The sequence below is a fragment of the Delphinapterus leucas genome, chromosome 5 (assembly GCF_059928025.1).
Source record: "Delphinapterus leucas isolate spDelLeu-1000000601 "Yukka" chromosome 5, BTC_Dleu_Yukka2, whole genome shotgun sequence".
Taxonomy (NCBI): Eukaryota; Metazoa; Chordata; class Mammalia; order Artiodactyla; family Monodontidae; genus Delphinapterus; species Delphinapterus leucas.
The window spans coordinates 74,364,309-74,378,331 of record NC_143133.1 but is presented as its reverse complement, the minus strand read 5'-3'; positions in this window follow the sequence as shown (position 1 = coordinate 74,378,331).

Sequence of the window (14,023 nt, the reverse complement as noted above, 5' to 3'; positions counted from 1 at the left end):
TCTTTAGATATCTTTGAGGAATTCACTGTTATTAAATACACTTGAAAAACATAGTTAAATGTTCCCAAAGGGAAAGGCTTGTCTATGTTAAATATCCTCAGTGAACTGATCATTATTTATTTATTAAACAAATAATAATTGATTGATGGTTCAGGCAGTGCTCCAGGAGCTGGGGATATAGTAGTGACTGAGGCAACCAAAATCCTGGCCTTCTTGAAGCTTCCATTCTAAGGGAAATAAGAAACAAGTGACTAAGGGCTTCCCTGGTGGCGCAGTGGTTGAGAATCTGCCTGCTAATGCAGGGGACACGGGTTCGAGCCCTGGTCTGAGAGGATCCCACATGCCACGGAGCAACTAGGCCCGTGAGCCACAACTACTGAGCCTGCACGTCTAGAGCCTGTGCTTCGCAACAAGAGAGGCCGCGATAGTGAGAGGCCCTCGCACCGCAATGAAGAGTGGCCCCCGCTTGCCACAACTGGAGAAAGCCCTCGCACAGAAACGAAAACCCAACACAGCAAAAATAAATAAATTAATTAATAAACTCCTACCCCCAACATCTTCTTTAAAAAAAAAACAAAAACCAAAAAAAAAGGAAAAAAGTGACTAATAAAATTTCAGGTACTGATGGGAAATAACGTTAGGGGCAGAGGATAGAGATTGATAGGGTGGTGGGGGCAGCCTACTGTAGATGGGATGTTCAGGGAAGACCTTTTCAAGGACATTTGAACAAATACCTGAATGACGTGAGTGGGTGAGCCATGTGAGAATCTGGGGGAAGAGCATTCTACACGGAAGGATCTTTTTTTGTTGTTTTTTGAATTTTATTTTATTTATTTTTTTACACAGCAGGAAGGATCTTCTAGAATGTGAACTCCATGAAAATAGAAACTTTGTTGTTTTCACTGTATCCCCAGATACAATGCCTGACACGTACTAAGCATTTCACACATCCTTATTGAGTTTTTGCTGGTGCGAAAGTCTTAATGTGGGAACTGTTGAAAAGAGCAGCACGGCCAGTGTGGTGGGAGCTAAGGGATCAGGGAAAGGGTTAGGTGTGAGGTTGTCATTTTGTTTCATTTGTAATGGCCAAAAGTTGGAAGCAACCAAAACGTCCTTCAAAAAGTAAATGAATAAATAAATTTTGATACATGCAGACAATGGAATATTATTTAGCACTAAAAAGAAATAACCTATCAAGCCATGAAAAGACATGGAGGAACGTTAAATGTATATTGCTAACTAAAAGATGCCAATCTGAAAAGGCTGCATACTATATGATCCCGACTCTATGACATTCTGAAAAAGGCTAAACTATGAGACAGTAAAAGGATCAGTGGTTGCCAGAGGTTGCAGTGGGGTGGGGGAGATAAATAGGCAGAACACAGAGGATTTTTAGAACACTGAAAATACTCTGTATGATACTATAATGATGGATACATGTCATACACTTGTCCAAACCCATAGAATGTACGCCAAGATTGAACCAGAATGTAAACTATGAACTTTGGGTGATTAAGTGTCAATGTATGTTCATCAATTGTAGCAAATGTGCCACCCCGTTGGGGGATGTTGATAGTGGGTGAGGCTATGCATGTGTGGAGGTGAGAGCATGTGGAAACTCTGTACTTTCTGCTCAATTTTGCTGTGAACCCAAAGCTTCTCTAAAAAAAATTGTCTTTAAAAATATAGCGAGGGACTTCCCCGGTGGCGCAGTGGTTAAGAATCTGCCTGCCAATGGCCTGGGAAGATTCCACATGCTGTGGAACAATTAAGCCCGGATACCACAACTACTGAGCCTGTGCTCTAGAGCCCTCGAGCCACAACTACTGAAGCCCGCGCACCTAGAGCCTGTGCTCCGCAACAAGAGAAGCCACCGCGATGAGAAGCCTGCGTACCACAACAAAGAGCAGCCCCTGCTCGCAGCAACTAGAGAAGCCCACGTGTAGCAATGAAGACCCAACGCAGCCAAAAATACATCATCATCATCTATATTACAAAAATAAGACACTATTAAGAAAGTTTTACCTCCAGGAAAGCAAAGATGATTCAACATCAGAAAATCAATCAATATAACTTACCACATCGATAGACTAAAAGAGAAAAACTATACAATTACTGTAATAGAACCAGAAAAAGCACTGATAGAATTTAATAACTATGTATGATTAAAGATAAAAACTCTTAGAAAATCAGATCTGGAAGGAAATACCCTTATTTTATAAAGGTCAAATGCTAAGTATCTACAGAAAACATTATGTTTGGTGGAGAAGTTCTAGAGGAATTCCTTCTGAGACTGGGTACCAGACAGGATGCTCACTATCACTGATACTGTTTAACTTAATATTGGGGGTCCTGAGAAATGCACTGTAAGGAAAGAAATTGAATAAGAGGCAAAAGGATTTGAAGGGGAAAGAAATAATTGTCATTTGCCATGGATAAGATCATCTATATAGAAAACCATTAGAATAATCAACCAACTATTAGAACAGATAAGACTTCAGCAAGCTTGACAGATACAACTAAAAAAATCACTAGCATTTCTCTACACTAGTAACAACTATTTACTAAATATATTTTTATTAAATAGGATACCCTTCACAACAGAAGCAAAAGTGATAAAGTACCTAGGGATTAATTTATCAAAGAATATTTAGTGATCTCTCTGTTATACAAGTATGTAATATTCATCTTATGGAATATTCATCAAGTCGTAAAAATAAATTCTGTATGGAGGTTAGATATAAATACGGAAGCCTTTTCTTTTAAAGACTAGCTTGGAATATTCTGAAGAGAAAAGAAATAAGACAACAAGGGGGAGCTAGACTTACCAGAAATTTAGAAGTGTTACTAAGCAACTGTTATTGAAACAATTTGATTAAGAAACGAATGCTTAGGGCTTCCCTGGTGGCGCCGTGGTTGAGAGTCCGCCTGCCGATTCAGGGGACGCGGGTTCGTGCCCCAGTCCGGGAAGATCCCACATGCCGCGGAGCGGCTGGGCCCGTGAGTCATGGCCGCTGAGCCTGCGCGTCCGGAGCCTGTGCTCCGCAACGGGAGAGGCCACAACAGTGAGAGGCCCGCGTACCGCAAAAAAAAAAGAAACGAATACTTAGAATCGCAGTGGAGAAAATGTGAAACTCTATTAAGAGACATAAATACGATATAAGTAAATGAAGAGTTATTCTGTACTCTTGAATGGGATAACTTAATATAATAAAATGTCAGTTCTTAGCAAAGAAAGCCATAAATTCAATGAGATCCCAATGAATTTCCAGCTAGCTTTTCTTTTTAGAAACCCAACAATTTTATGTAAATTTGATAAGGAAGTTTAAGGATCCATGAGTAACCAAGTCAACTTTGAAAAAGAAGAGCAAAGGATGGGGGAATGGGGGTTCGCTTTACCACAAAGTCATAGTAATGAAAACAGTACAAGTCTGATAAAAGAACAAACAGACCAATGAAACACAATTGGGGCTCAGAGAAAGAACTCTATTCCTGTCTAACACCACGTTCACGGATGGACTGTAGCTAGATTAAAACCTAAACATACAAAGGGCAAAGACATAAAGTTAATAGAAAATACGAGGGAGAATATCCTTGTGACTCAGAGATGGGAACAAACTTCTTCAACAAAAACCCCAAAGTTACAAACCGTGAGTCTAAATTGTATGGATTTGATTACATCATAAATAAGTTTTTCTGTTCAATGAAAATAATCATGGACAAAGATAACAGGCAGAGAACAGGTAGTAAGCTTGTGAATTCCAATAGACATTCAGTCAAAGGAAAAAAACACTGGATATACAAGAAGAGAAAACATAATATGATATCCGGTCTGTGATGAGATGCTCAGACTCATGGAGCTTTGCAATAAATGCAAATTAAAACAAAAATCTATTACTTTATTCACATCAGATTAACACAAATTACAAAGCGAGAGCTCAAGCTGAGTGTTGGGGAGAGGTAGGGGATGTCAAGATCCTTACTTCCTGCTGGTGGCTGTGTGGACTGGTACAGCCAGGTTGGATAGCCATCTGCCCTATTTGGTCAAGTTAAGACTAAATATATCCTGTGACCCAGCCATTCTACTGAGGAATCCAGAGGTTTGTTGTGGGCTGGATATCTGGGTGCCTGTGCCAAAGAAAGTCTGACAAAGGTCCATGAGGGGACATATATGAAGATGTTCTTTGTTTTTCAGGGAGGTGGAGGCCATCTGGGGTCCCTCACTGGGAGAATGGAGAAACATTTGTAGTGGATATTCTCTAGGGAGTATTATAAAACAGTGGTTAACTCAGGCTTGATATATGCTTAGCAACATGGAGAGACCTTTGAACCAGAATGCTGAGTGAAAAAGTGAGAAACAGAATGAGGTATATGGTGAATACGATTTGGGTACATTGAAAATACCTGCATAGAGACATCAATTTTTTTTTTCACAAGAAATACATAATTTCGTACATACCAGAAAGGTATGGAAAGAAGCCTTGCATGGATCCATTGTGATGATGCATCATGAGCTGAGGATTTGGATTTGAGATCTAATGTGGAATTTACAAAAGAAGGAAGAGAGGGAGGCAGGAAGGCATGAAAATGGGGGGTGACTCTGATCCAGGCCCTCCTGCTGAGCCAGTTGGTATCTGGTGAGGCTGTCTTAAAGGGTGATCCTCAAAGAGGGTGGTCCAAGGCCTTACCATACGAGGCTGGCCTTGAGGAAGTGGCTTATGGAAGAAATAATTGAAAGAAGGGCATTTGGGGCAGATCTATCCATGAAAGAGTCCAGACAGGAGAAGAGTGTAGAGACCGGGTGGCCAGAGGTAGATGAGCCGTTTGGGAATCCTGTTTACCTAGTCAGGTGCCGGAAGCAGAGTGGCTTCTGCACAGTTGGGAATAGAGATGTGCGCAAAGTTGATCCATGGGATTCAGCCAGGGTGTTGAGGGATACAGGAAAGACACCTCTGGACCAAGTTTACGTATGCCATGCAGTGGTGAGGGCACTCACCATTCACCATCCACGGCTGCTGGCAGCCCACGTGGTTTCAAAGGGGCCCCAAACTGGCCAGATAGATTCGGGCTGAAAGGGACACTGTAGATACAATAATTCCAAGTGAATTAAAAATGTAAAGTAAGGCCCACAGGTGCATAGTTAAGGGAATTAAGTTGCAGTAAAAGAATGAATAAGGTTGTACGTGTACTGAAACACTTCCCTAAAGGGCCTGAAAATCTTGTAAAGTAAAGCTCCAGGTAATGCATTGAAACAATTCTCTGATATGTAAATGTTTATAGCCAATCTCTGTATGTTTTGATTTTTCTATAAAGAAAACCACTCCTAAGTATTACTTTTAAGCCTCCTTTTAGGTATCTCTATCTATCACTTATGTTCCAGAAGCAGAGGCTTTAAATTGTTTCTTAACTCAGATCTCCATATTCTAGGTTAGGCAGTCCTTAATAAATAATTTAAATTATTCATGTGGTTGGTCTTTAAGGACCAGTAAGTACTCAGCATGTCACCATGGAAACCAGCACAAGTGCTGTCAGGCTCTATCAGTCTTCTACATCTAAAACCCTCCTGCTGATATGACAGTTGAAGATTGGAGACCCAGATAGTAACTGGCATGAGTTCCAAATATAAGTCAATGATCCCAAGAGTCTCAAAATGTCCTTCAGGGATGCCTGCACACATCAGAAAGGAGAGTAACCATGGATCCCTTAAACAGACTTTTATTCCTTCCACGATGTGGTGAGAAATATCTCGTCCATGCCTAGACCTTCCCAGTCTACCTTTTCAGCATAGATATGGATATTCAGTATGAGAACCTCTGGGGCTCTGTCTTTAGAGGGGTTCCTTTCGTGGTGCACTGTATACAGGGAACAAGGGTCAGAATCCGCGCAGAATTGGAGAGATCCTGGCAACTACCAGAGTGGGGATGGATAGTGTTCCTCAAGTAACTCCATAGGAACATTCACTGACTCTACTATTACAGGAAAGAAACACTGCTCACTCCAAGCTGGCTTTTAAGAAACAGAGCGCTCGATTGTATGTAAGATGTTAAAAATTATCCCATGCCAACTACAAGACTAATACGCCACCATCCTTAATGTGACGCCTCCCCCCAGCTGCTTCAGCACCTCATCCGCTCCCGCAGATGCATCATGGGTGTCAGAGATGGACGGAGCTGTCTGTTTTCCTCACAGATTAGTGAAGCCTTGGCATGGATCAGGACTGGTTCTTAGCCAAGTGTTTGGAAACCAAGTATAAATGAGCTGCTTGCCTAATATATTATCAAGAATAAGTCATTTTCTCCTTTTTCATTCTCAGCCTAGCCTCTTGCTGATTTCTTGTTTTCAACATTCCTTTTACATATAATAAATGAGATCTACACTCCTCTCCCCTACAATTTACCTGTTTGCCTAAAATACTTTCAGTTGTAATTATTTCCTTCATTTTTCTTTTTTCCCTTGTGTTATCAGATTCTTGATTTTTTTTTTTTTTTTTTTTTTTTTTGCGGTACACGGACCTCTCACTGTTGTGGCCTCTCCCGTTGCGGAGCACAGGCTCCGGACGCGCAGGCTCAGCGGCCATGGCTCACGGGCCCAGCTGCTCCGTCGCATGCGGGATCTTCCCCGACCAGGGCACGAACCCGTGTCCCCTGCATCGGCAGGCAGACTCTCACCCACTGCGCCACCAGGGAAACCTCAAATTCTTGATATTTTACGAGGGTGGCTTTAAGAGGTTAGGTTTCCCCTTATCGTTGTCATCTTTGAGACTTATTGCTAACGTCTGGTATTCTCATAATTCCTTTAAGTCAAGAAGCTTAACCTGCTTTGCATAGTACCTCTTATTTTCTAAGATAGCATTTTTCTATTAACAGAGGGGGAGGCATGCATTCTGTATCAAGGCCCAGACCTGGTGATTTGGGTGCTGACGTTTCTCTAACAACTTCTCCCAAGTTGCAAGCTTCTCCCTGGAGACTATGAAGTTGAGTGATAGGTCAAGTTTGCCTGGGGACTCTTGAATATGAATTCCTGGCTCCATTATCCAGACTCATTGCTTTCTTTACAAAACAACTTGTCTGAAAGGGTCCGGAGAGTCTGTTCTTCCAGTGGTTCACATTATTGTAGATGTGACTGTCTACAAGAAAGCATTTGCTGTAAACCTAAGATACATTTATTGTTCATTGTAGGGAAAAGATACCATGAAAGGTATTATTCCTTCCTATACAACCACTTTCGTGATAGCTGTATTCAGAGTTTTCTTTTTCCTGGAAAGAGTGAACCTTCCCTAGCTGGCTCTTTCCGGGCAATGTCAAAGATAGCAAACTGTGCTGAGGGCACCACCTAGTGTCTAGCTTTGAAATTACTGCTGTACTAGAATGGCACTAATTTTAAGCTTTCTTCATCAACTAACATCGGAGTACATTTTGTTGTGTGTTCCGCTGTATTGATCGTTCCTTTTGATCTTTGCTTTGAAAGTGAATTTGCCCATAATCTGGACTGTTGGCTACCAATGTTGCATATATTATTATTGTCCAGGTGAGTGCATGATCACATGATTTGGTTTTATTGGTTTTAAGGAGGATTGACTTTAAAGCATGAATTAAATGCTCCTGAAGGTTGATTCTTCAGGACTCAGATTTCACCATTTCCAAGAAGCCTTCTCTGATATTTCCTCAACCCCATTCTCTTCTGGGCAGTTGCCCCATCTTTTTACTTTTTAAGACTGTGTGTACATATTGTAGCTCTTGTCACTGTGGGCTGTGATTGGTTACTCACCTGTTTCTCATCCCAAAGGGTGCACGTTCCTCAAGGGCAAGCATCAGGTCTCAAGGTCTGTATTATACCCCCCTGAACCCAGCACATGGAGGTGCTCCATATGAATTTGTTGTATGGAATGAATGAATGAATGAATAAGGTTTTCTAAATAAGATTCAAGAGCGAGGCTGATTTTTTTCCCTTGTAACTCTCAGCTTTCTTCTATGCTCAGTAAACCATTCTATCTTGAAATAGCTGAATTGAACAAAACTAACAGCTCTAGGTAAGATCATCTTGGCAAGATAATCAAAATCCTGATTTGAGGGCAAAATCTTGAATTCAAAGGTGAATGAAACTCTGATGGCAGGATACATCTGCCTTTCAAAGTCAGATTCCCTGCTCTGTCTAGTAACTCTACAAGGTGGAAACTAACTGTTTTTCTCTTATACCACAGTCTTAATCAGCCCTGACCTGCTTTAAAGGGGCGTTTGCAGGAGGGACCAGAGTACCAAACTACAAGAGGAATAGAAATGGGGGAGCCTGGCAAAGGAGGAGCTCTCCCTTAAGGGATGTCCATGTCTCCTTCCTGGAGACCCCCTGCTGGTGTGGGATAAGTTCCTGTCATTCTCCCAAATTAAAAACTTTAATCTTCTTAGGAGAGATGCTCCTTACCTAAGCTTAAGGTAATTAATCCCTTGTGTGATATTGGGTAAAATTACCTGATCCTGATTAGTTGGAGTCCTGGAGTCTCCAAAATATGATTTGGGCTATAAAATTGAGATAAATTGCACACACGGATTCATCAATGGAACTCTGTGCCTCACAATTCCTCTTAGGAAGGAGACGCAGTTAAGAAGAGATTTGGAGTCATATTCACCTGAGCTCAAAACCTGGCTCTGCTACTTATTTGCTATACGATTTTGATAGAATTACTGACATTGCTAAACCTGTCTTCTCCTCTGTAAAATGGGGCGTAGACACATCATACCCACCCCTAGGGTAGTTGTAAGGATTCAGTGAGGTTTGCTGCGTGTAGCATGCTTAGCGGACCACCTGGTAAACGAGTAAGTGTTTAGCGCAAGTAGAGCACCAAAGACTATACCAAAGTAGAGCACCAAAGACTTGCTGTGGGCAACTCTGTTCCCAAATCCTGCAGTGTAGTAATCGCGCTCCTGTGGACTGGACACAAGACAGCAGGGTTATCTTTCAGGATCTACTGACCTGTGGTTACCAGGGCAGTCACCCCCGAAGATCTGCACTCTGGGCTCTGACTCTTCCCGACAGCACCAGCACTAAACACGCCACGAGCTCTTGCCTCTCCGTTTCTTGTTTAGCTGAAGCCTCCCTCCACCTCCACCCTCAGCTTCCTACCCTTCAGGACCCCAGCTCCGATGACACTCTCCCTCTGTACCCTTACCTTGGCACCAAGAACAACAGATGAATCCTTCCCCAAGGACCCTGGACACACGTTATCCGCATGCTCAGTTAGCTGTCTCCCCTGCCAGCTGCTGAGCTCCGGAAACTCAGGGACCACGCCTCCTTCATCTTTATCTCTCAGTACTTATTTTACACTTGGGCATCAGCAAGTGCTTCTAAAAACAAATTATATTCAGTGTGTAAACAATTTATTTTGTCTAGATGGAACTAGAGAGAACCTTTCCACCTCTTGGCCCCCGTTGCTCTATTCTGGTTACATCCCTCGAAAGAGCAGTGCATAGGGAAAGAAGTGTGGGCAGCAATGACCTTTCAACACTGTCTAAGCACATAAGCGAGAAGCAGGGAGATGTGAATTGTGAAATCAGCAATACAAGTGGCCCTTGAATAAAGACATGAAGGAAGTCCTCCTGGGACACTACAGACAGCCAGGGTGAAGCTGTCGTTTGAGATGAGTTTGGGCAAGTACTTTGTTCTTTGATATGGACAGCTCTCCCTCAAAGAGTGGTCCATGGGGAGGCACCTCCCCCATCCTCTGGATTTTATATGCATGGAGCTTTGAAACCGTCAGTGCTAATTTTTGCCTTTCAAATCCCCTGCTAGTACTGTGTTAAAAGAGCAAAAAAGAATTCATGAAGTTCAAAGGAATGTCAACGTGGGACAGATCTATAGCATACACAGTGCATCTCAAAGAATACGTCCTTGGAGCCGTAGAGGTCAGTGTTATGGACAGGGCAGCTGTTTCATATAAGAATGTATTTACACATGTGTGCCCAGGAGTCTGGTGGGAGGTTCCAACTGAGATCTTGTTCTGCTCTGGAGCCCACACACAGGTCTCCTGGTGGGAGAAACCTCTGTGTTTTCCAGGGCCAAGTTCAGATAAGAGATCATTCTTGGTGTAGGACTCTGCGGTTCCAGGGGTGACTGGAGTTAGGTCCCATACTGTGGAGAGACGTAAGCTGGAGGTCGAGGCCAAACTTCCTTTGGGGAATACAAGAAAGCGAGGCCATTTCCTCACCTCTGCCTTCCCCTGGAGGATGGGAGGGCAAGCATGAATGGGTCCTGTCCCCAAAGTTCAGAGAAGGCAAACCCCCAAATTACTTACCAAATTATGAGTTCTGTCAGAAGGGGTGACATTCCCTGTCCTGGGGAGCAGATACCACACTTCCTGACCTCCCTCGTCTGAGCAGGGCATAGCCAGGCAGAGATGAAGGGCCAAAGACCACACAGGTGCACGTCCCTGAGGGACCCCGAAGATGTACTGAGCCTGTGGATTAGGGCTGCAGATGGTATGTAAGACTGGGGGCCACAGGCTTGCCAGGAACTGCTAGAGTGACGACCATGGAAGCACATTCTGTCGGGGAATGCAGATGTAGGGCCAGCATTCGTGGATCAGAAGTTGATGGAGTCGTGTCTCTTTATTAAGGACTGTTACTGTTTCCATCTGTAACCACAGAGGAGGCTACAGTTTAGAAGCTACATTAGTGGCCAGGAGTTTACAGAAAGGTGGTAAGTATACTTTATCATAACCAGTCTTCAAGAGAGACTTTCCCCACCCACTGCCTCTTTCTTCTCAGATCAATGCCAGAGGAGTAACTATTCAAAAGAGGGCAGAGGAGAAAGGCTCCTTCAAGACTAGTCACACCAGCCTAGGCTGGGAGTCGGAGGTAGGGGAGGCAACTTTGAATTAAATACAATATTGAAAATTTCAAATGCACAGAACGAAGTCCTGGTAACCAGAATGAGACTGTTGTAATTACCAAAAGTGAATTAAAAGTTATAGAATTGGATTGAGATGGCTTAAAGGGAGCCACCGCCCAGTGGGAAAATGGGCACTTTGATAGAAGACAATGGAAAAAAGTCAATTCGCACTTCCGTGCTGTTGAGTCAAACCCCTTCCTAAACTACCTGTGTGTGTGTGTGTGTGTGTGTGTGTGTGTGTGTGTGTAGCTATACTCTGCTTTTTCTAGAAGTTATCTAAGGCAACTTTAAAAGATGAGTGAGTGTCTATATGAGGGCAGTTCATTTATAAATAACCCAGTACTATGGTTGGTCTTGACTTAGGAACTTGTTTAGAGCATGAACTTTGTCCATTAAGTTTGAACATCACCCAGTTCGTTGCCTTAGCCGAAGGGGGTATAACAAAAATCCCGTCCATGAGAACAACAGCATGGTTGTGGTTACAACATGAGTTAATCATGCTCTTTGTGCGTAGGCTACTGTTATGAATTCATGCTTTTTACCAGTAATGAAAAGTCTTACAGAAGTCTTTCCCAGATATGGGATTTCCGACACTCTCCTGGATGTGTTTACTGGTGTTATGGGGGTTGGGGGAGGGGGTCAGCTTCCCCTTGGTGGTGCCTCACTGTGTTAGCTGGAGCTGCCTGCTGAAGCTAAGGGAAGAAGCCATTCTGGAGGAGGTCATAACAATGTTTTTTTAAAAAAATAAATTTAGATCTACAGAAGAAAATAGTACAGAACATTCCCATATACCCTTCACCCAGCTCCCTCTAATGTTAACATCTAACGTATCCATAGTACATTTGTCAAAATTAAGACATTAACATTGGTTAAACTAAGAAATTAACAATCCTTGACTTCCCTGGTGGTGCAATGGTTAAGAATCCACCTGCCAAGGCAGGGGACACGGGTTCGAGCCCTGGTCTGGGAAGATCCCACATGCCGCGGAGCAACTAAGCCCGTGCGCCACAACTACTGAGCCCACGTGCCAGAACTACTGAAGCCTGCGCACCTAGAGCCTGTGCTCTGCAACAAGAGAAGCCACCACAATGAGAAGCCCGCGCACCACAACGAAGAGCAGCCCCCGCTCGCTGCAATTAAAGAAAGCCTGCGCACAGCAACAAGGACCCAACACAGCCATAAATAAATAAATAAATAAATAAATAAATAAGAAATGAACAGTCCTATTGCCTGAATACTTTACCTACTTTCTCCACGAATGCCCCTTTCCGTTCCAGCGTTCAACCCAGGCTACCACATGGCATTCCATTATTTCCATAGTTTTGGAGGAGGTAACTTCTAAGATGAGGAGTCTCTTCCTGAAGTCCAGTTCTGTGGCCCTGAACTTGGCACCAGGAGAAAAGGGTGCAGGCGAAGAACGTGCAGTGCAGGTTTTTTAACCTCTCTGCCTGGAGGTCATAAGTCAACCCGAAGTTTCTTGCCTGGGTGGCCTGTGCCCCTCTCCATCTTATGAAGTCACCAAAGACAGATTACTGTGGTTCCCACCGTTTTTATTTGGAATTACCTGGCTAGAGCAGCAAAGTGTCAGGATTCTGCCCTGATTAGATTAAGAAGATGCTGAAGCGCCAGAGACAAAACGGCAGCAGCCGGATTTTATGTCATGGCCCCGCCACCGCCCATTCTTTTCCCTTCTTTCTCCTCCCAGCTACTGCTTCTCCAGACTGGCATTTGCCTCTCTGTTCTCAAATCTGTTTCTGTTTTTTCCTGCTCTTCTCTGTATCCAAGTGGCTAGGCCCTGCAAACTCCATGCCCCTTTGCCAATGGAGAATGATTAGTTTCAGCCCGGGGCGGGGGGGTACTGGCAGGAGACCAGGGAGCAAAAGGAAGAGAGGTCCCCCTCCTTCCTCTCTGCTTTGGGTGGGGGCAGTTCTGGGAGTGGCTGGGCAGCCCTGCATCGTTTCTTCTCCTGCCGGGGCCCTGCCCTGCCTCTGGCAATGCCCCCTCTGCCTTTTGTCCCACCAGTAGTCAAGATGGTAGCTACTCCCTGCTGTTGCTAATCTCAGGGTTGCTTCAACATCTCCTATGTGGCTTTTAAACTTTTCCAACACCTTTGTAATTAGTTCTCTATATAAAGGTTCCCCCTATTAAAACTACCTGGGATGGATTCTGTTTCCCTGGCCGGACTCTAATGGGTACAGATACCCCAATCATCGCTTCCTCTTCCTCCTTCCCAGGGACTAGAACAGGAGCTGGGGAGACTAAGCTCACTTATTCTGCTCAAGGGGCTTATCATCGCAGGTGGGGGAAGGGCTCCTGGGCTCAGTGGTATAAATGTGGACAGAAAGCTCTATTTTATTCCTCCATCTTAGACTCTTGCCAAGAACCCTCAAAGTGACATGGTGACAAGCACTGGTCTGTATTCCAACAAACCAAGAAATTACTGCATTCAGGTGTTTTTCACCTTAAAAATGGCAATTTTACATGACTATACTTAATAGGAAAAGAAGCAGGTAGGGAACAGATAACAAGTAAATTGCCTGTGATGATTTACAGCCAATAATAAAGCTAATATTTATTGTGTGTTGACCATGTGGAAGGTATCTTAAGACACTTTTTTTTTAAATATTTTTTTTTAACGTGGACCATTTTTTAAAAGTCTTTATTAAATTTGTTACAGTATTGCTTCTGTTTCACGTTTTGGTTTTTTGGCTGCGAGGCATGTGGGGTCTTAGCTCCCCGACCAGGGATCAAACCCTCACTCCCTGCATTGGAGGGCGAAGTTCCAACCGCTGGACGACCAGGGAAGTCCCAAAACACTTTAAACAGCAGTAATGATGGCAAATTCATCTGAGATGCCTGCTCTAAGTGTTTTGTATATATATATATATATGGAATCGTTTAATCTTCAGAACAACCCTGAAAGGTCAGAACTATTTTAACCCATTTTATGGCTTAGGCACAGAGAGGTTAAATAACTTGCCTAAGGTCACATAGTAAGTGGCGGGGTCAGGATTTGAAGCCAGGGAGCTTGGCTCTGAAGCATGTGCCCTGAACTATGACATTATACATTATCTTGAAGCAGATGTTGTTATATCCATTGTACAGATGGGAAGCTGAGAATCAGAGAGGTTGGACAACTTGC